General features: G+C 48.2%; 1 pseudogene; it reads right to left on the bottom strand.

The window, feature by feature from the left end:
* Positions 1-20,420, bottom strand: part of LOC141155375 (protein transport protein Sec23A-like) — a 46,442-nt pseudogene that overhangs the window by 5,110 nt on the left and 20,912 nt on the right.

The following is a 20,420-nucleotide window of genomic DNA, read 5'->3' as shown; positions in this document are numbered from 1 at the left end:
ATGCCGTCTTCCATTCATCCCCCCGACGGATACGGACCAGGTTATACGCCCCATGGAGATCCAGCTTGGTGAAGATTCTGGCACCCCTCAGACGGTCAAATAATTCAGGAATGAGCGGAAGGGGGTATTTATTCTTCACCGTGATCCGGTTAAGACCTCTATAGTCAATACAGGGACGGAGTGAACCATCCTTTTTTTTAACGAAGAAGAAGCCTGCTCCCGCCGAGGAGGTAGATTTCCGGATAAATCCCCGGGCCAAATTTTCCTCGATATATTCAGACATGGCCCGGGTCTCGGCAGCGGACAACGGGTAAATACGCCCACGGGGTGGAGTAGCGCGGGGTACCAGGTCTATTGGGCAATCGTATGGTCTATGAGGGGGTAATGTCTCTGCTTCTTTCTTGTTGAAAACATCAGCATAAGACCAATAAGGGACCGGTAGGCCGGGTAGATTGGCTGGAGAAGGAGAGGGACGAGCAGGATGAACAGGAACTAAACAAGTCTTATGGCAGTCCTGCCCCCAGCGTAGGACTTCTCCGGTCTGCCAATTCAGCACGGGTGCATGTCTCTGGAGCCAAGGTAGGCCTAACAAAAGGGCGTGAGAGAGTCCCGGTAGAACATGGAAGAAGATGCTCTCAGAGTGCAGCATTCCCACCTGCAGCGTTATCGGTTCGGTGATGAGTTGGATGGGTTGCGGTTAGAGACCCCCATCCACGGAGGTGACAGATAAGGGTTCAGCCAGAGGTTTAGTGCGAATGCGGTATTTCTCTACCAGGGACTGAGAAATGAGATTTCCGGCAGCTCCAGAATCAAGTTGAGCTAGTTCAAAGTAACGGTTCTCCCCGCAGATGATAGAGATCGACAGCATCAGAGATGGAGAGGGTTTACTCTTGTCTAGGGCGACCTCTCTGAGCGATCCTAGACACAGGCGTTTCCCGACCTCTCTGGGCAGGCACGGATCTGGTGCTCCTTACTGCCACAGTAGAAACAGCTCCCCTCGGCACGGCTTGACTCTTGACGGGTTTTGACCATCTTGGTTTGGTCGACCTGGATGGGCTCTGGCGAGTGCGCCCGGGAAGTTACAGATGAAGAGACGGGTCTCTGGAAAGTAGGAGCAAGGCGGGGAAACTTCCTCTCATGGGTGACCTCTTTGGTACGCTCCTGGAACCGGATGTCAATCCGGGTGGCAAGTGTCACCAAGTCATCCAGGGTGGTTGGAATGTCCCGACCGGCAAGTTCACCTTTAATCCGGCCGGATAGGCCCTCCCAGAAGACGGACACCAGGGCCTCATTATCCCAGGCAAGCTTGGAAGCAAGGGTACGGAACCGTATGGCATATTGGCCCACGGTGAGACTCCCTTGGTGGAGGCGAAGCAGAGAGGAGGCAGAAGAGGTCTTTCTTCCTGGTTCGTCGAAGACTTTCCGGAAAGCCGTGAGAAAGGCTGGCAAGTTGGACACCAGGGGGTCTCCTCTCTCCCATAGAGGATTTAGCCAGGACAGTGCCTCCCCTGTGAGATGGGACATGATGAAGGCCACCTTGGCCCGATCGGTGGTGAACTGGTGTGCCAAGAGTTCGAAGTGCAGGGTGCACTGGTTAATGAAGTCCGTGCCAGGCCGGGGTCTCCACCAAAACGAGGCGGGGTGGAAAGGCGAGGACCGGGAAGGGATGCCATGGTATTGAAGGGCAGCGACGCTGCCGGGGTCGTAGTTGTGCGAGTGGAAGCAGCTCCCAATGAGGCAGTCAGTGTGTCCAGGCGGGAGTTAACACTATGCAGGTGACTCAGGATGGACTCCTGTTGGGACCTCTGATGGGATAGTTCATGGCATAGGTCCGAGAGTGAGGGAGCTTGGGTGCCACCGGGTTCCATGGCCCGAGCAAACTGTAACGAGTCCGGGAGGTGGAACCTCTGAGCTGCAATACAAAGGGGAAGTCCTTGTAAGGAAGCGGGTGACTCCCAGGGAAGGCAAGCAGGTAGCCACAGCAAGTGGTCACGGCAAGTGACGGGGACAGTCTCCGGGTAGACAGGCAGGTGGTCACGGCAAGTGACGTGGACAGTCTCTGGGTAGACAGGCGAGGCGGATACCTGACAGGTAACTGGCGGGCGCTCCCAGGTGAGCAGGCTGACAGAGACAGCAGGTAACAGGCAGGTAACTGGTGGACGCTCCCAGGTGAGCGGTCTGACAGATGAGGCAGGAGACAGGCAGGTAACTGGTGGGCGCTCCCAGGTGAGTGGTCTGGCAGACAAGGCAGGTAACAGGCAAGTAACTGGTGGACGCTCCCAGGTGAGCGGTCTGACAGACGAGGCAGGAGACAGGCAGGTAACTGGTGGACGCTCCCAGGTGAGCGGTCTGGCAGACAAGGCAGGTAACAGGCAGGTAACTGGTGGATAACAGGCTGGCAGGCAGGACGAGAAGTCAGGCTAGCAGCGGGACCTGAGGGCTGAAGCACAGGAAGACACAGTGCAAACAACTTTGCTCGGGCACCTCCATTTTGGAGGAGGTGCCTTATATATGGGAGATCCTCCGGCAATTGGCCGGGGACTCCTTAGGATGGCGCGAGCGGCCCCTTTAAGAGAGAGGGAGCGCGCCCTAAGCACAGTGCCTGGGAAGCAGCGCGCGCTGCCAGCAGCGCGGGAGGAGGACGCCGAGCACGGAGCAGAGAGGTGAGGGGAACGGCATCTCTGCCTAGCAAGGGGCAGAGACGCCGATGCTACAACAGGCAAGTAGTGAGCAACTATCTGCCTGTTTTATTTTTTTTTTACTATGGGTTTAAAAACTAAGTCCTGAATAAACACTTGAATGGGGTTGTCCACTACTTTATATGATCCCCCAATGTATTCCCCCAGGGCCCAAAAGTATTTCTCTGAATACCTTGTGGTGCCTTTTCACGTGACCCCCGGCTGCAGCCAGCGCTGACATCCGCTGACGTCACGACAAGTCCAGGCTGCAGCCGAAGGTCCCTCTTTCGCGTTCCACTGGTGGCTGCTGGGTTGTGGGCGGGGTTACCCCTCCGCGTCACACCCGGCATCTGTGACGCCCAGCTGCGCTTGGTATCACAGATCCCGGAAGAGTGCATTGATGGATTCCTCCACAAGAGGCCCCAATGACCATTCACACATCTCCACCTTCCACCTCAGACCAGCAGAGGGAGCCCGTTAGGGATATAAATAGGGAAGGTGGAGCCAGGCAGTTCAGTCTGGAGTCGACAGAGAGCCAAGTCTGTTGAGAGAGTTCCTGCAGTAGAGAAGCCTGAGAGAGGTAAGTCTGCAGTGGAGCACAGTCCAGACTCAGTTGAAGCTCAGAATAGGGAGCTTTAGGTGTGCCGGCGCCATAAGATCGGAGAAGCACGGCAAGCTGCTGTTAGTGTGTATAGCCTAGTGAGGGCCCGAGTAAGCCGAAGGCGAGTGGAGAGTTAGTACATAGGGGGCAGAGGAGCTTAACTAGCTCACCCCGAAGCAGTTACCGGACACCGGGTCCGAAGCTTAACGGGATCTCTATGACATAACCGGAATCCCTGGAGAACTACAAGTCCCGGGATCGCTAAAGTGCTGATACGTAACAGAGCCAGGAGACACATAGGCCCCGTAAGCTGGGAGCGTGCACTCCAAGAAAAGGCCCAACCACAACGTCAGCCAGCGCAGGGCAGAGACAAAGTTAGGCCTAGCTCCAGGCAGGTCAGAAACATTCTACGCAGAGGCAAGAAACAGGAGGCCCTACACCCGCTCATTGGGGAGGATCCTGACATGCACCCTTCACCCTACAGTGCTCCAGGACGTGCCTGAATTTCCATCAGTAAAAGGTACTGAAGTGACTATCGTGTCTGTCCCTGTTCTTGCTCTGACCCGGCTAGGTCTCGCCTGTCCTGCATTCCCCCTTCATACACTGCCCTGAGGCCTAGCTCCACCTATGGGGAGCTATACCATCGAGCTGCCTTATCACCGGCCTCAGAGGACTGCGCAGCGCTGATGATTCTCACCAGAAGCCACAGGTGGCGTCACGAACTTTCATAAACTTAACAACCAATAACCCCCTTTTAAGAGAGACCCCAGGGTACGGGCCTGGGAGCCGACCACCGCGACATCCCCAAGGCAAAGGCCCGGGTACCGAGTCATCCCCATCCCCTGGGCTGGTCATCTTCTTTCTGGCGTCATGAACAGGATTCCTTGCCCGCTGCAACGACGGAGTGTTATGCCAGTTGCCACCGGGTACTGTGCGCCTTTATTGAAGTGAACTGTATATTTGACTGTGGTGAAGATTGCCGCCATTGTTGGGCCGCTGAGCGAGAAGAAGGGCGTAACCGCGGGAAACTAAGGGGCGTACCTGCAAAAGAGCGCGAAGCCCCGCACACGCCCCACGCTTCGACATCAAACCAAGAAGCGCCAGGTCCTGTAAGGAGCGTCGCTGAACGATCTGATGTAGGACGCAAGCGACGCAAGGTCCTGAAGATAACCGTCACCTGCGGAGCTGCGGCCTACCGGAAGAAAAGCTAGAAGGTAGGCCACGGTAAACTAGGGGGGCGTCAGGATGTCCAAAGAACAGCAGAACGCCGACATGCCGGCCAACGTCCCTGAAGTTCAACCCGCGCCCGACGACGAGCAGGCCGAAGCGGCCGCTCCACCAGCAGCGCCTGTAACCCCTGTCATTCCCATAACTTTACCGTACATTCCTGGAGCAAAGTGGCTCCCCCAGTGCAACGGCAAACCAGATACCCTGTCTGGATTCAAATGTAAGATATGTAGTATCTTGGACATGTAGTCTATAACAGGCAAACAAAGAGCCGCTGTTGTATTGGGACAACTGACCGGTGCTGCGGAACGGGAAGTGGAAACATGGTCGGCCGCAGACCAGGAGTCAGTGTCCACAATATTTCAAAAACTACAGACTGTGTTTGAGGATCTTACTGAGGCGGACCTCCGGATGAGGTTCTACACCTGTTCCCAACAGCCGGAGGACAATGTTCAGGACTACACCTGGCGTCTACAAGGGGCCCTGCGGGCTCTGAACCAGGTTAGTCCAACCAGCGTTGAGAATGAGAACAAAATGCTGAAGGAACAGTTTGTCCAGGGACTGAGGTCTCCAGAGGAGAGCAGGACAGTGCGTTGGTGGTCCCTGGATCATCGAGATGTCACCTTTGACAATCTCAAGGACATGGCTATAAAAGGACAGCAGCCCCTGAAAACAAATGCCGTCCAATGTTACCAGGGTGGGGCTACCCCAGTACCTGCTACACCCACCTTTTCCCCAGTGGCTGCTGAAGCTAGGGTTCCAGCAACGTCCCCTAAAGAACTGGACAGTTTGCGCTCTGAGGTGCGTCAGTTGAGCAAAACCCTGACCACAGTGCTGAGTGCTCTGCAGCTGCGGACGGAGCCCGAGGAAGGAGGGAAAATCCTGTTAGCCGATAGCCCTGAGGATGTCCCCTGGATGAGAAGGAGGAGGAGGCCAACACCACCCTCACCGAGGACCAGTGACCAGCGCCGTCCACAGAAGGACCCTGCCTGCTACCGCTGCCGCAAGATCGGACACATCGCCCAGAATTGTCCTTTAAACGAGAAAACCCTGGGTCCGAGGGCTGACACCCAGGAGTAAACTCAACAGGCCCATCAGACTGGTACAACAGGTTCGTCGGAGGAAGACCTTTCCTGTCCATTTTGTTGGACGGGATCCCGACGCACGCTCTGCTGGACATAGGATCTCAGGTAACCATCATGCCTGACGTCCTCTACAAGAGGTTATGGTCCATGGACGATCTACGTCCGCCAGCTCCAAATCTTTCTGTATATGCCTCAAACGGACTCCCCCTTAACCTACTCGGGGTTAAGAATGTGACTGTAAAGGTGGGGAGAGTGGAGCTGAAGGACCAGGGGCTAATTGTAGTAGAGACTAATCCTGATGACACCAACCCGTATATGGTACTAGGCACTAACATTGTTGGTAACTGTTTGGGAGAAGTTGTGTGCTTGCTCCAACAGATAGCCGACACTGCCAGACCAAGACAGAGGAGGGCACTGCAGAGGGAGATTCGAGTCCTGATGTATCAACAGCAAGTAAGGTTAACAGACGGTGAAATAGGTAACGTGCGGGTAACGGACCCCATACCCATTGTCATTCCCCCAATGAGTGAAATGCTCATCTGGTGTCGAGCTGCTATAGGTCTTAGAGGACAGAGCTACCAGGCGGTAGTAGAACCCCTTTGCTTCGAGCACAGACCCACGCTCTTAACCGCCAGGGGAGTGGTAGATGTACGCAATGGGAGGGTGCCCGTCCGTCTTCTCAATTGTGGGGAAGATGAGGTCAGATTGCCACGTTATGCCACTGTTGCCAAATTACATGCTGTAAATAACAACTGCATTCACAAGGCGGAGTCCTTAACCTCACCAGATGAAGTGGAGGATAATGACCCTGCAACCCAGGTGGAGGATTGGTGTCAACAGCTCCATGTTGGGACAGACACCACTCCTGCCATCAGAAACAGGGTGTACACCGGGTGGTTCAAGAATACGCGCAGGTGTTCAGTAAACATCCACGACTTCGGGAGGATTAAGGGGGTTCAACATCATATCCCCACAGGCGACCATTCCCCAATCAAAGAACGTTACAGGCCTATACCACCAGCTCACTACCAGAAGGCAAAGAAAATGTTGCAGGACATGAGAAAGGCGGGAGTAATAAGGGATAGCTGTAGTCTCTGGGCAGCTCCCCTAGTGCTAGTTAGGAAAAAGGACGGGAGCATGAGAATGTGTGTAGATTATCGTCAAGTAAATCGCATTACACATAAAGATGCATACCCTTTACCACGCATAGAGGAGTCCCTAGCTGCCTTAAAGTCTGCAAATTACTTTTCCACCCTTGGCCTCACTAGTGGGTACTGGCAAGTAGCTGTGGCTGAGGAGGATTGGGAGAAGACGACCTTCACTACCCCGATGGGACTCTGCGAGTTCAACAGTATGCCGTTTGGACTCTGCAATGCCCCCGGAACATTCCAGAGATTGATGGAGTGCTGCCTGGGACACCGCAACTTCGAGACTGTGTTACTTTACCTGGACGATGTAATAATGTACTCCAGAACGTACGAGGACCTCTTGAAACACCTAGCAGAGGTATTTGAGTCACTGTCCCGGTACAGGATGAAGTTGAAGCCCTCAAAGTGCCACCTGCTCAAGAGAAAGGTACAGTACCTGGGGCACATTGTCAGTCTGGAAGGGGTAGCACCAGATCCGGAGAAAGTCACTGCCATCCAGAAGTGTCCGGAGCCGAAGAACCTCAAGGAGGTGCGTCAGTTCTTGGGACTAGTAGGATACTACCGGAGGTTCGTAAAGGACTACACTAAGAAAGCAGCTCCTCTGCAAGACCTCCTGGTAGGGCAGTCCCCCAAAGGCAGAAATCCCCCATTCCACTGGGGTAAGGAGCAAGCCGAGTCGTTTCAGGAGATGAAGGAGATCCTGACAGGCGATGAGATCCTAGCCTACCCTGACTACAGCCTACCGTTCCTGCTGTATACTGATGCCAGCAACGAAGGACTGGGAGCTGTCTTAAGTCAGAAGCAGAATGGCCAAGAGAAAGCGATCGCATACGCAAGCAGGAAGCTCCGCCCGACTGAGAGGAACCCAGAGAACTATAGCAGCTTTAAGTTGGAGTTCCTGGCCCTGGTCTGGGCCATCACTGAAAGGTTCAAGCACTATCTAGCCTCCAGTAAGTTCACTGCCTTCACTGATAACAACCCCTTGACCCATCTTGAAACAGCTAAGTTCGGGGCACTGGAACAACGATGGATGATGCGGCTGTCAAATTACCAATTTACAATTAAATACCGGGCGGGCCGCAAGAACGCCAATGCCAATGCTCTGTCTAGGATTCCTCACCAGTCAGACACAGAAGAAGAAGTGGATGACCTGGAAGAGATTGAGCTACCTGCCTTTCACCGGAATGGGATGATCCACGAGCAACGAGCCTCCAGGAGGCAGTGTGGAAAGACGTTAAACCCCCTGCCTCACCACAGCTGGAAAGAGACCCAGGACAGTGACCCGGTTGTCAGCCGCATCAAGGAGCTGATAATCCAAGAAGGTGCCTCCCTGGAGAAGGATGCGTCTCTGCAAGCAAAGCAGCTGTGGAACGAGAGAAGCCGGCTGTTTATCTACCATGAGAAACTGTGCGGAGGTACGTCAATCCAAAAACCCATGAGATGGTATGGCAGATAGTAGTCCCGAAGACAGACATCCAAATGGTATTAGGAGCTTACCACGATCAGGTGGGGCACTTTGGCTGGAAAAAGCTAGAGACCCTGCTGAAGTGTCGATTCTACTGGGTAGGAATGCGCAGCTCCATTGAGAGGTGGTGCCGGGACTGTGGACCCTGTGACCTAAGAAGAAAAGACTTCAACAGCCAGAAGGCACCCCTGCAACCCATCAAGACGACTCGACCCCTGGAGATCGTGGCTCTGGACCATGTCAAGCTGTCCCCCAGCAGGTCAGGGTACTCTTATGCTCTGACCATGGTAGATCACTACTCACGTTTCCTGGTCGTCGCACCTGTCAAAGACCTGACGGCAGAGACAGCAGCAAAGACGTTCCAAGCGTATTTCTGTAGACCCCATGGTTATCCTGAGCAGGTGCTGACGGACCAAGGCCCGGCCTTTGAGGCTGAGTTGTTCAAGGAGTTCTGCCATCTCTACGGGTGTAAGAAAATGAGAACTACACCGTACCACCCACAAACCAACGGTCTCTGCGAAAAGATGAACAACATCATCATCGACCTGCTAAAGACCATACCACTTGAGGAGAGAAACCAGTGGCCAGACCTACTGCCTGATTTAGTAGATCTGTAGAATCATATACCAGTAAGTTCCACAAACTGCACTCCGGCATATCTCATGCGGGCAAGGCCAGGAAAGCTGCCCATGAATCTGGAGCTTGGTGTTGTTGAACCTGAAGCTGATATGACCACTGAAGACTGGGACAAGACCAGGCAGGAGCAGTACAGGAGGGTACAAGCTTGTGTCGAGGACAGTCTTACTCGGGTGAGAGAAAAGCAGGAAGCTCACTACAACAAAAACGCACCCGCAGAACCTTTCACACCTGGTGAAACAGTATTGAAAAGGAAAAGACGTAACCACAAACTTGATGATCAGTGGGAAAAAGAACCCTACACTGTATTGAATTCGAGATTTGACAATAAGAAGACATGCTTAATCAGTCGAGATGGAGGAAAAACGTCTACAACAGTGTCCAGGGACCACCTAAAGTTGGGTCCAGATCTACTGAAACCTCAAGACAAAACACCTCTTACTGCCCCGGAGGAGGCTAAAGAAGAAGTGATCCACACTGACTTGGGAGATTTCCCGGCAGATTGGCCTCAAATAGAAGGAGCAGTAATCATTCCAACACTCCAATTCTACGAACAGCCAGAAAATCTTCCACAGCAAGTTGAACCTGTAAGTGCTGCAGAAGAGCCAGCTCAAGAAGTATCCCCGGACGAAGGATCCCCAGTAGGAGCAGAGCAAGAAGGCCCAGCCAATGGTGAACTTGCCAGTCCAGGAGAGAGGTTAAGGCAGTTTTACAACTTAGTCACACGTAGAACTGGTAGAGTAACTGACCGTACAGACTCTGATACCACACAAACCACCGCACTACGCAGATCAACACGTAGCACGCGGGGCCAAGCCCCTGCCAGATATAAGCAGTAAAATAGCTAAACTCTGACAAATGTAGATAGTTACCCCTGGAGTATTAAATTGTATTATAGCACTGTATAATTGTATATATTCAGACATATGTATGTCTTTATTAATTTGTGTTTTGCTTATTTACTTCTTTATTTACCTAAGAACTTCGTGGCTGAGGACTATGTGCAGCCCAAAAACTGCTTTTCTATATAATTGTGCTCCCTGGAGTGCCCTTCTAGGTGACCTCAGAAGGAAAACCTGTCTGGAGTGGCTCTATTGGAGGTCCAACTCAGGATCTTCATGCCCTGCAGCCACCCCAGGGCTTACGTTGAGGGTTTGGGACAGGGCCCTCAAAACCACCAAGTACTCTACCCTGTGAGATGGACATCCTGTTTGGGAAACTCACCATAGGAGACTTGAACTCTGAGGACACTTTGTATTTGTTATTGTTATGCAATGTTTAAGAAATGTGCCTCCCATAAAGGGAAGATTGTTAATGCATTGTTCATGTTATTATTGTTATTGTTATAAAATGTACTTCAGCCCAGGAGTGCTGAGCTTTACTAGGGGGGAATGTGATGCCCAGCTGCGCTTGGTATCACAGATCCTGGAAGAGTGCTTTGATGGATTCCTCCACAAGAGGCCCCCATAACCATTCATGCATCTCCACCTTCCACCTCAGACCAACAGAGGGAGCCCATTAGGGAGATAAATAGGGAAGGTGGAGCCAGGCAGTTCAGTTCCTGCAGAGTGAGACACAGAAACAGGTCAGTCTGCAATGGAGCTCAGTGATTCAGCAGTTCCTCTGGAGAGTTCAGTTAGTGCAAGTCTGAATACAGAGTCGAGCTCGTAGCTCAGAATAGGGAGCTTTAGGTGTGCCGGCGCCATAAGATCGGTGAAGAGCGGCAAGCTGCTGTTAGTGTGAGTAGCCTAGTGAGGGCCCGAGTAGGCTGAAGGTGAGTGGAGAGTTAGTACATAGGGGGCAGAGGAGCTTAACTAGCTCACCCCAAAGCAGTTACCGGACACCGGGTCCAAAGCTTACCGGGATCTCTATGACCCAGTAAGGCATAACCGGAATCCCTGGAGAACTACAAGTCCCAGGATCGCTAAAGTGCTGATACGTAACAGCCAGGAGACACATAGGCCCCGTAAGCTGGGAGCGTGCACTCCAAGAGAAGGCCCAACCACTACGTCAGCCAACGCAGGACAGAGACAAAGTTAGGCCTAGCTCCAGGCAGGTCAGAAACTTAATACGCAGAGGCAAGAAACAGGAGGCCCTACATCCGCTCATTGGGGAGGATCCTGACATGCACCCTTCACCCTACAGTGCTCCGGGACGTGCCTGAATTTCCATCAGTAAAAGGTACTGAAGTGACTATCGTGTCTGTCCCTGTTCTTGCTCTGACCCGGCTGGGTCTCGCCTGTCCTGCATTCCCCCTTCATACACTGCCCTGAGGCCTAGCTCCACCTGTGGGGAGCTATACCATCGAGCTGCCTTATCACCGGCCTCAGAGGACTGCGCAGCGCTGGTGATTCTCACCAGAAGCCACAGGTGGCGTCACGAACTTTCATAAACTTAACAACCAATAACCCCCTTTTAAGAGAAACCCCAGGGTACGGGCCCGGGAGCCGACCAACGTGACTTCCCCAAGGCAAAGGCCCGGGTACCGAGTCATCCCCATCCCCTGGGCTGGTCAGATACTGGGTGTGACATGCTGCCGCCAACAGCCCAGCGTCCACCGCGGGGAACACGTCACTGATGTCACGCCTCACTTGACGTGATATCAGTGAAGGGTCACGTGATCCCTCTGAGCGGCCAGCGATAGCGCCACTCACAGGCAGAAAAGGCACTGCAAGGTATTTACAAAAACACTTCTGTGCCCCGGGGGCATACATTGGGGGTTCATATAAAGTAGTGGACAACTTCTTTAATAGGCAGCGGTGCCGCACCACAACAATCAGACAATGACGACCTGTATTCTAAGGGCAAGTCTCTAATGTTAAAGTCCCGGACAACCTTTTCAACGTATCTAACCTTTTCTTAAAGGGGAACCGTCATTTTATTTTTCCATAAAAAAGGGAAGGAGGAGGGACGAGCTAGAAATAGCTGAAATCAAAAACAGACATGCCACCGAAAATTTTACTGAAATGGCAGTTGGATATTAAGCTTTATTTAAGAAGCACTCCTCCTCCTCCCTTCAAAGTTTTTATCCTCTTAATATATTACAGTCAGAATATTTTAAAGCACTGTGTACTTACAATTGCTCATTTTGCCTTTCTACCCAGTTAATTCTTCTCCTTTCCATTAGGTCTATGGCATCATGTGATTAAAATCTGGCTAGCTGAATCCTTCTAAGGTCTATGTAGAAACAGGAGGTCAATTTTCCCTGAATAAGTCATGAGTCACTGCAAAAGGCCCTGGACAGAGAAGGGATCAGCTGGGTCAGGAGCTGAAGAGGGGAAGGAGTCCTGCAGGGACAAGAGACTTCCTGCTATTGTCATAGAGCAGAGAAAAGAGTAGAATTAACTGGGTAAAAAGGCAAAATGAGCAATTAAAAGTGCACAGTGCTATATAATATGATGATTGTAATATATTAAGAGGACAGAAACTTTGAAGGGAGGAGGAGGAGGGCTTCTTTAACTAAAGTTTAGCTATTACTCTTTATATATATCAAAAAATAAAATAACAAAAGTAATTACAAACATAGCATTCCCTTAACTTTACTCATTGTTGCAGAAATGTTGCTATATGTAACATTATTTAAAGAGAGATTCTCACTCTAGACAGTAAAGCTGTGGCTAGACAGTCTTTTTCCATGACACAGATTGAGCGGCCAAATATTCTACGCTGCAGCATAATGCAGGTGAGTGTGGCTGTACTGCGACAAGACTACTGTATCAAGCTAATAGTAAGGACCAGTTGGATTTTTTGTGACTTGTTAGTTGTGGTACATCCACATTATGCTGCAATTTAGCAGCCACACAAAGCAAAATTTGTCCATATGACCCGTGCAGTGGGCAAAATCGCCATCTACCCAAGCCTTATTGCTTATCCACAAGCATGCTCGACATGTGCAGACATCTCTTTATTTATTCTTAACCTTCATGTGATGCCTATGAGCTGCCCCCGCCAGGCAGGAAGAGGGGTTCCCATTACAGAGATAGTTGAAGGTCCTGTGGACATGCCATCAATGTCTGGTGAAAACACCTGTTAAAGGGAACTTGTCAGCTGATTCATGCTGCCAAAACCGCCTACCTTACAAGACTGACGTGATGCAGAATAGACCTGTCAATATAGCCAGAGAAACCTGAGAGGACATGCCTCTTGGACTAATCACCTTGTCCTCGTCCATGTTTTATACTACGTTATTCTTTTAGAGTAAAACATATGTTTGTAGTGCAGTAGCTGGTCTGGGACTCGTGCTGCCGGGGCGGTGGGCAGCATGTATCAGCTCACAGGTTCCCTTTAATACACTAAAATATTATTCACTGGACGAATAAAAAAAATCACAGATCTGCATAAATACTGACCTGTCCCCAGCCATACATATTGCTATGAGTCTGGGAAGGGTTCACTTATGAGAAAGCAGAAAGCGTGCCTGGAAAATAAAACAAAAGTAGATTAGAAGTCCAATATAGTATTTTATAATCATGTGTTTTCTTGGGTATCATTATCTGTGAAAAAGTGTCAAGTTAAAACACAAAGCGTGGGTCAGATAATAATATACATGTCTAGCAATCAGGAGGAAGATGTTCGCCTTGCTTCCTTCTTTCATGTTCTACACGATTCTTACATATATAGACAGTTTTTTGTTATCCATTCACAAGATATTATTCATTATATTGCTCATCACTGGCCGTTCTGTCACCTCTTTCCCCAACTTAATTAACCATCCCCCATCCCCCAAACTGACCTACAAACTGACCTACAAACTGAGTTGTGGTGGCGATAAAACCTGAATTATTATAGATAGTCGGATCCTGTAATTCTCTGCTTCCTGCAAATGGAAAAAAATTTTAATTTAATTTAAAAAAATGCCCCTAGTGCCATATGTGGAGGCAGGGAAGGGTTTTTTCCCCTAATATAGAGCTATATGTGGTCTAGAGCAGCAAATCAGGGGGACGATCACTGTAAAAGATGAGAGCCGGCAGCACCATTTTATTTTAACCCATTCACCCCCTGGCGATTTTCCATTTTCGTTTTATCCTCCCTTTCTTCCAGGAGCCATAACTTTTTTTTTATTTTCATTCTGCCACATAGTGTACTGGAAAACGGGGAAAACAATTCCAAGTGCAGTGAAATTGCACCTCCACAATGTTTTTTGTTTTTTTTTATTTACCATATTCAATATATGGTAAAACTGATCTGGCAATTTACTTCTCTAGGTCAATACGAGTGCATAGATACCAAACATGTACTGAATATAAAAATACCAGAAATATGGACAATACCAGGGACCATAATCCCAAAAAGTATATGGAGAACTCCCAATACAGTTAGGAAACAAAAAGACGAAAAATGGAATATGTTGAGCTCAAAATATATATGAAATAGTAAAAAAAGCCTATTTAATTAAAAATGTAATTTTATTGAAAAAGTCAAAAGAATTAATAGGCAACATTACAATAAATAATCAGACCAAAAATTAGTAGTAGGTCACATCGTGAGGACACAAAAAATGTGATAAAGTGAAAGACACATAAATGTCATAGGTAATGGGGTAGCAAAAGAAGATTTAGTTAAATAGATGGCTTAAAGTTAGTCATCCACAAATAAAAATTCATTCAAAAGATCTGAATGTAGTAATATGGTATAGCCACTAGATGGCACCCAAGTACAATTTTGTACAAAAAAAACATTTAAATAGGGGCCAGTAGCACAGTAAGGGCAGGGACACACTGCCGTATTTCACATCCGAGGATGGCATGGTAAACCTGGTACTGGCCGGCACCGCTCCTGACCTAAGCTTGACAGCTACATAGAAATCCATCATGCTGTCATACTCAGGTTAGTCCATTCAGTGCGATGCGATCATCATCGCACGAGTTATACGGCCCGTGTGTCCCTGCCCTGAGGAAGGAAATCAAATGACACGGGCCATTTTCCGAGACCTATAACGTTTTCATTTTTCAGGATATGGGGCTGGGTGAGGGCTTATTTTTTGAGCCCTGAGCTTCATTAAAATATTGCCATGACTAATTACAATATTGTTTTTAGAACAGAAAAGACCATGAGTACAAAATGGCATAAAAAGTTACAGTTTTATTTAATCAATCTGTAACTAACTTCCATTAATATATCCATAATATAAATATAATGCATGACAAGAAAGTGCAATGTGCTGGAAGAAAAACGCAGTCCACCTGCAAGGGCATATCATACCCCAGCTACAAAGAGTCCATATACATAGTGCGGTATCTTTCCAGAGATATACTGGCTAGAATAAGGCTATATATTCCAAGTGGAGCACCGAAAAATGTATAACCCAAACCCAGGTTCACCAGATGCTTATCACAATTGTATATGGGATCCAGGGGGACGCGGAGGACAGGTGGCAAAGGTGTCTCCTCTCTCCAGTATATCTCTGGAAAGATACCGCTGGTGGCCGCCAGGTGGAAGTTCTCACTTGCAGAGCTGCTCCATCTACTTGTCATGACTGGTGCTTGTACTGCACATCTGCCTCCTATTGATTTGAATAGGAGGAGGATATGCAGAACCCTGCAGCAGCCATTACAAGTAGATGGTGAAGCTTGGCAAGTGAGTACATCCGGCCGGCGGCCATCGCTGCCACCGATAACAACTGATCGGCAGGGTTGCCGGGTGTCGGACCTTGGCCGATCAGACATTGATGACCTATCCTAAGGGTAGGCCATCAATGTTAATGTAGTGGACAACCTATTTAATGCAAACTAAGTGATGGCATGTAAATAGGTAAATTTGCGCTGCACTAAGGACCGGGATTGGGGAAGATCTCTCACTGATAAAATTAGTGCGCTGAATTTAAGTTGGTCAATACATATAATTAAAAAGATTAGTTTATTAGATATAAATGAGAGTTAACAATAAAAGGATAGAAGCATAAAATTAGGATCATATGATTTAGAGTAAAACAGTAGATATAAGGGTAATGTCCCAGTTGAGATCCAATATGATCCGGTTGTTTTAGAGGGGTACACAATAGGATGTGGTAGTCGAGGTCTTCTGCTAAAGAGAGGGGAGTAAAGAAGAGATGAATGAGTGGACGCAGTGATGGCTGTTGAAATTACTGAGGAGTTAAGGAAGCGGCGATAATTACCTGAAGATATTGGTGGTTCTGAGGAATGTACACAGGTGGCGGGGTCGTCCACGTATGTTTGTAGGAGAGGCTAATTTTTTAAAGAAATGAAGCAGAATTAAGTAACCCAACTAGCCAGTGAGAGTAAATATATATTTGTTTTTGAATATTTACCAGTTGTAGAATGGAGGTGGTCTTTATTGAAGTATGGTGCTGAGAGTTTTAGGACCAGTAGGTAGGACAGCAATGGTGGAGGTTTCTTAGTTTGAACCTGGGTAGATAGGTAAGTAAATGTAAAGGTGGCTTGATAAAGTGGATACTAATAAGGTCAGGAAAAGTACTTGCTTTTGAGGAGAACGTCTGTGTCAACCAATGCGTTCTGTGGTAGACGTGTATATAACTATTGTACAGGATGTCTGAAGGTGTAAATTCACCAGTCAGGTTGTACTGTAGAGGGACGAGCTCTGAAGGTGCTATTGCGATCTAAAGGATAGAGTAAGCATGAGTCAGTGTGGCTTAATTCAATAAGTGGTTATTGGGGGCCAGTGGAATTTACCTGTAGTAGTATAGAGGTATAAATGAACCACTGCGTTGTGCTGCTAGGCACTGTGAGGCACCCAGATGGATGAGAGATGAGGCTCAGCTAGGCTGGAGGTTACGTTGTGGAGAGCTGTGCCGTCTGTATTGAGTGACGGAGATGTACGGCTTACCTCCGTTCCGTAATGCTTGGCTTGTCTCCCCTAGGTGAAAAGGTTGCAGCGGTGGAGAGAGGGGGCGAGGAGTGTGGGAGCAGAGTCCCGGCCGGTGACTCGTGCTCCGTAGTTACCTCGCGTACTGATGCGGCGGTAGTGCAGGGCCTTTCAGGACCTGGCGTGACGTCACGGTCACGTGTGGAGCACGTGATCTAGTATGGATACGGTGTGGCAGAAGGACCAATTCCGACGCGTTTCGAAAGCTGCGGCTTTCTTCATCAAGGATGGTGCAACTTCTGCCTATGGTCCTTTATATAGTTGATGTCCATTAGTTTTAATTGATAGGTCAATCCTTGTTAAGAGATCGATTGGTAAGCGTTCATTAGTCATTAAGACCCCGTCTCACATAGCGAGATCGCTAGCGTGTCACGGTTTTGGTGACGCAACAGCGACCTCACCAGCGATGTCGCTATGTGTGACACTTTGCAGCGATCAGGCCCCTGCTGTGAGGTCGCTGATCGCTGCAAAGTGTCCTGGACCATTTTTTGGTCGTTGCCATCCCGCTGGTCAGCACACATCGCTGTGTGTGACCAGCGGGAGCAGCGATCAGGCTGGTAACCATGGTAAACATTGGGTTACTAGGGGCACACGCGCACCTAGTAACCTGTTGTTTATCATGGTTACGAGCCTGCTAAAGTGAGCGGTAACCTCCCGCTCACCGTAGCCGGGTGGTAACCATGATAAACAACGGGTTACTAGGTGCGCGTGTGCCCCTAGTAACCCGATGTTTATCATGGTTACCAGCCTGCTCCTGCTTCAGCAGGCTGGTAACCAGGAGCAGGACATCGTGGAAAGATTCTTTCCACGATGTCGCTGCTCCCTGATCGTTGGTGAGCCTGCCTGTTTGACAGCTCACCAGCGACCACATAGCGACGCAGCAACGATCCCTGACAGGTCGTATCGTTGTCGGGATCGTTGCAGCGTCACTAAGTGTGACGGGGCCTTTAAAGGCAAAGATCTCAATCTCAGTATTGAGTCCCTTTGGCTTCAATGTGTCCATTTCAAAGATCCAGAAGCTTTCCTTGCGCGACATGCTCTTGATATAGTCACCATTTCGCCAGTTTTTTGATACAGTTTGTATCCCCATTATCTGGGTGCCTGCTATATTACCCCCATGTGTTTCTGAATAGTGTACAGATAGGGGGTGATTTTTAATGTTCCGTAGATGTTCATTAATGCGTTTGAACATAGGACGTTTGGTGCGTCCTATGTATCTCTTTCCACATGGGCATTTTAAACAATAAATGACACCTGGTGTTGAACATGTAATAAAGTCAGTAATGGGATATTCTTTTTGTGGCGTTATAATAATTCTTTGTTTAGAGGTGAGTGAGTGTTTGCAAGCCTTGCATTTTTTGCATGGAAAGAAACCTTTCAGTTTTTTTGTGAGTATGTTGGAAGTATTGTTATGATTAAATGGATTTCTCACTGATGGGGCAATTAGATTGCCCAAATTTTGAGTTTTTCTGAAAACAAATCTCGGATTTGGTGCTAGTTTGCCGCCCAAGATTTCGTCATCTTTAAGTATGTCCCAATGTTTTCTCACAATTTTACGGATCAGATGGATGTTGGAATTGTATTGTAGGATTATCGGGATATCTATGTTGGTTTCTTTACTCGCAGGGTGGGAGTTAGTACTCTTATCCGCTAATAACTGATTCCTGGGGGTTTTCTGGACTATAGTTTTTGTTGATTCCAGAAAGGAAGCTTGATAGCCTTTCTCTAAGAATTTATTTGTGAGAATATCTGCCTCCATTTCAAAATCCTGAGGATGTGAACAATTGCGGTGAAGTCTGGTATATTGGCTGCGGGGTATGTTTAATAACCATTGAGGTAAATGGCAGCTGTTCAATGGAATGAAGCTGTTTGCATCCGTGGGTTTTGAATAGGTACGGGTCTGTATTTGTCCTTGGTCTATATATATATTTAGGTCCAAGAAATAAATTTGGTTAGGGCTGGTATGGGATGTGAATTCAAGGTGAAAGTCATTATTATTGATATCTGCCAGAAAATGATTAAGTGAGATTTGGTCTCCTGACCAAATAAATAGGATGTCATCGATAAATCTTTGCCAGAAGACCAGGTTCGTATGCAGCGCCCCCCCCGGGGCAGATGGTCGATTGTTCCCATCTGCCCACGTAAAGGTTTGCGTAGCTAGGTGCGAACCTGGTCCCCATAGCAGTGCCCCATTGCTGGGTGTAGTAGTGCCCGTCATGTAGAAAAAAGTTGTGGGTCAGAATGAAATGCATACAATCCTTTAGGAACGAGATTTGTTCTGGTGGGGTCTGGCTCAGGGTCTCTAAAAAATGTGCTGATGCTTCACAGCCTTTGTCGTGCTGTATAACAGTATACAGTGAGGTTATGTCTAGGGTGCCTAGAATATAATTATCCCTCCATACTATTTTATTTAGTAATTGTAGGACGTGTTTTCTGTTCTTGAGATATGATGGAAGTTTCGGAACAATGTCTTGGAGGTGGTGGTCTATAAATCTGGATAAGTTGGAAGTAAGGCACTGTATGCCTGATATAATAGGTCTTCCTGGGGGGTTACAAAGTGATTTGTGAATCTTGGGTAGATAATAAAAGACGGCAGTTTTCGGGTGGGGGATATTGATGTATTTGAACTCCTTTTTATTTATATAACCGGAGTGCAGTCTCTTTAATGTGAGTTTCTTTAGCTCAAGTGAATATGTGACGGTGGGGTCATGTTGTAGAATTTTATAGGTGCGTGTATCGTTCAGGATTCTGGAAGCTTCGTTTTGGTATTGGATCGAGTCCAGAAGTACAATGCCACCACCTTTGTCGGCTGGTCTTATGACAATCTGTTTGTTGTTCTGAAATTGTCGTATGGCTTTATATTCTGATGTTGTCAGGTTATTCTTAAATTTTGCACATTTTTTATTACTTATGTGGCGTATGTCAGTGATAATATTTTTTTGAAAACTCAATAGAGCTTCTGAATACTCATTTAGGGGGTTGAAGTTGGATTTATTTTTCAGTTCGGTGTGCACATAAGCCTCATTTAGTTCGCCTGTGCCGTAATTTTCTATAATTGGTTCCTTTTTCAAGAAATGGTATTGGGTGTAGGAGGCGCTGTAAAGCTAGTCACTAGCAATGGCAGCGAATTTGTGGACAGGGAACCACGAATGTCCGAGTTTGAACTAAGTCAAGGTAAAAATGTAAAGATATAAATTCGCGCTAATGGTAGTGAGATTGGAGAAAGAAGGGGAGAGATGCTTGGTTAAAAGAATTAGACTTTTATTGAGATACACAGGCGATATAAAATTGCGTGTAAAATAAGGGAATAGTTTAAAAATTGGTGTTAAGTATCACCAAGCTCAATATTGGTGTTAAGTATCACCAAGCTAAATACACACAATGGATAAAAAGGTATTAATAAATAATAAATAAAAAATAAGTAAATGGATAGTTGGATGGTGTCTTGCTTTTCAAGTTGTCAAGGTGCTCAATATGAGTGGTTGATTTTAGGAGACAGAGGTTCGTAGATCCGCTATACTTGATTGGTGGCTCCTTGTGGTAGGCGGAGTGAGGTTAAAGGTAGTGGTACCTTGGATGAAGACAAGCTGGTTAGGTTTTTTTTTGGGGGTGGGTGAGTGGATGACCAGTGGTCAGTGATATACCAATGGAGTTACCTGCTATTGATAAGGCAATCAGCAGGCTGTAGGTCCAGTGGTGATGTCGTCCTTGCAGTAGGTAGACGCTCACCTTTGGTGG

This window comes from Phyllobates terribilis, unplaced genomic scaffold (genome assembly GCF_046119375.1).
Source record: "Phyllobates terribilis strain yellow unplaced genomic scaffold, ASM4611937v1 Scaffold_7__3_contigs__length_470593459, whole genome shotgun sequence".
NCBI lineage: Eukaryota > Metazoa > Chordata > Amphibia > Anura > Dendrobatidae > Phyllobates > Phyllobates terribilis.
The sequence above is the reverse complement of the archived record's forward strand: the minus strand, read 5'-3'. Positions and strand labels throughout refer to the sequence as shown.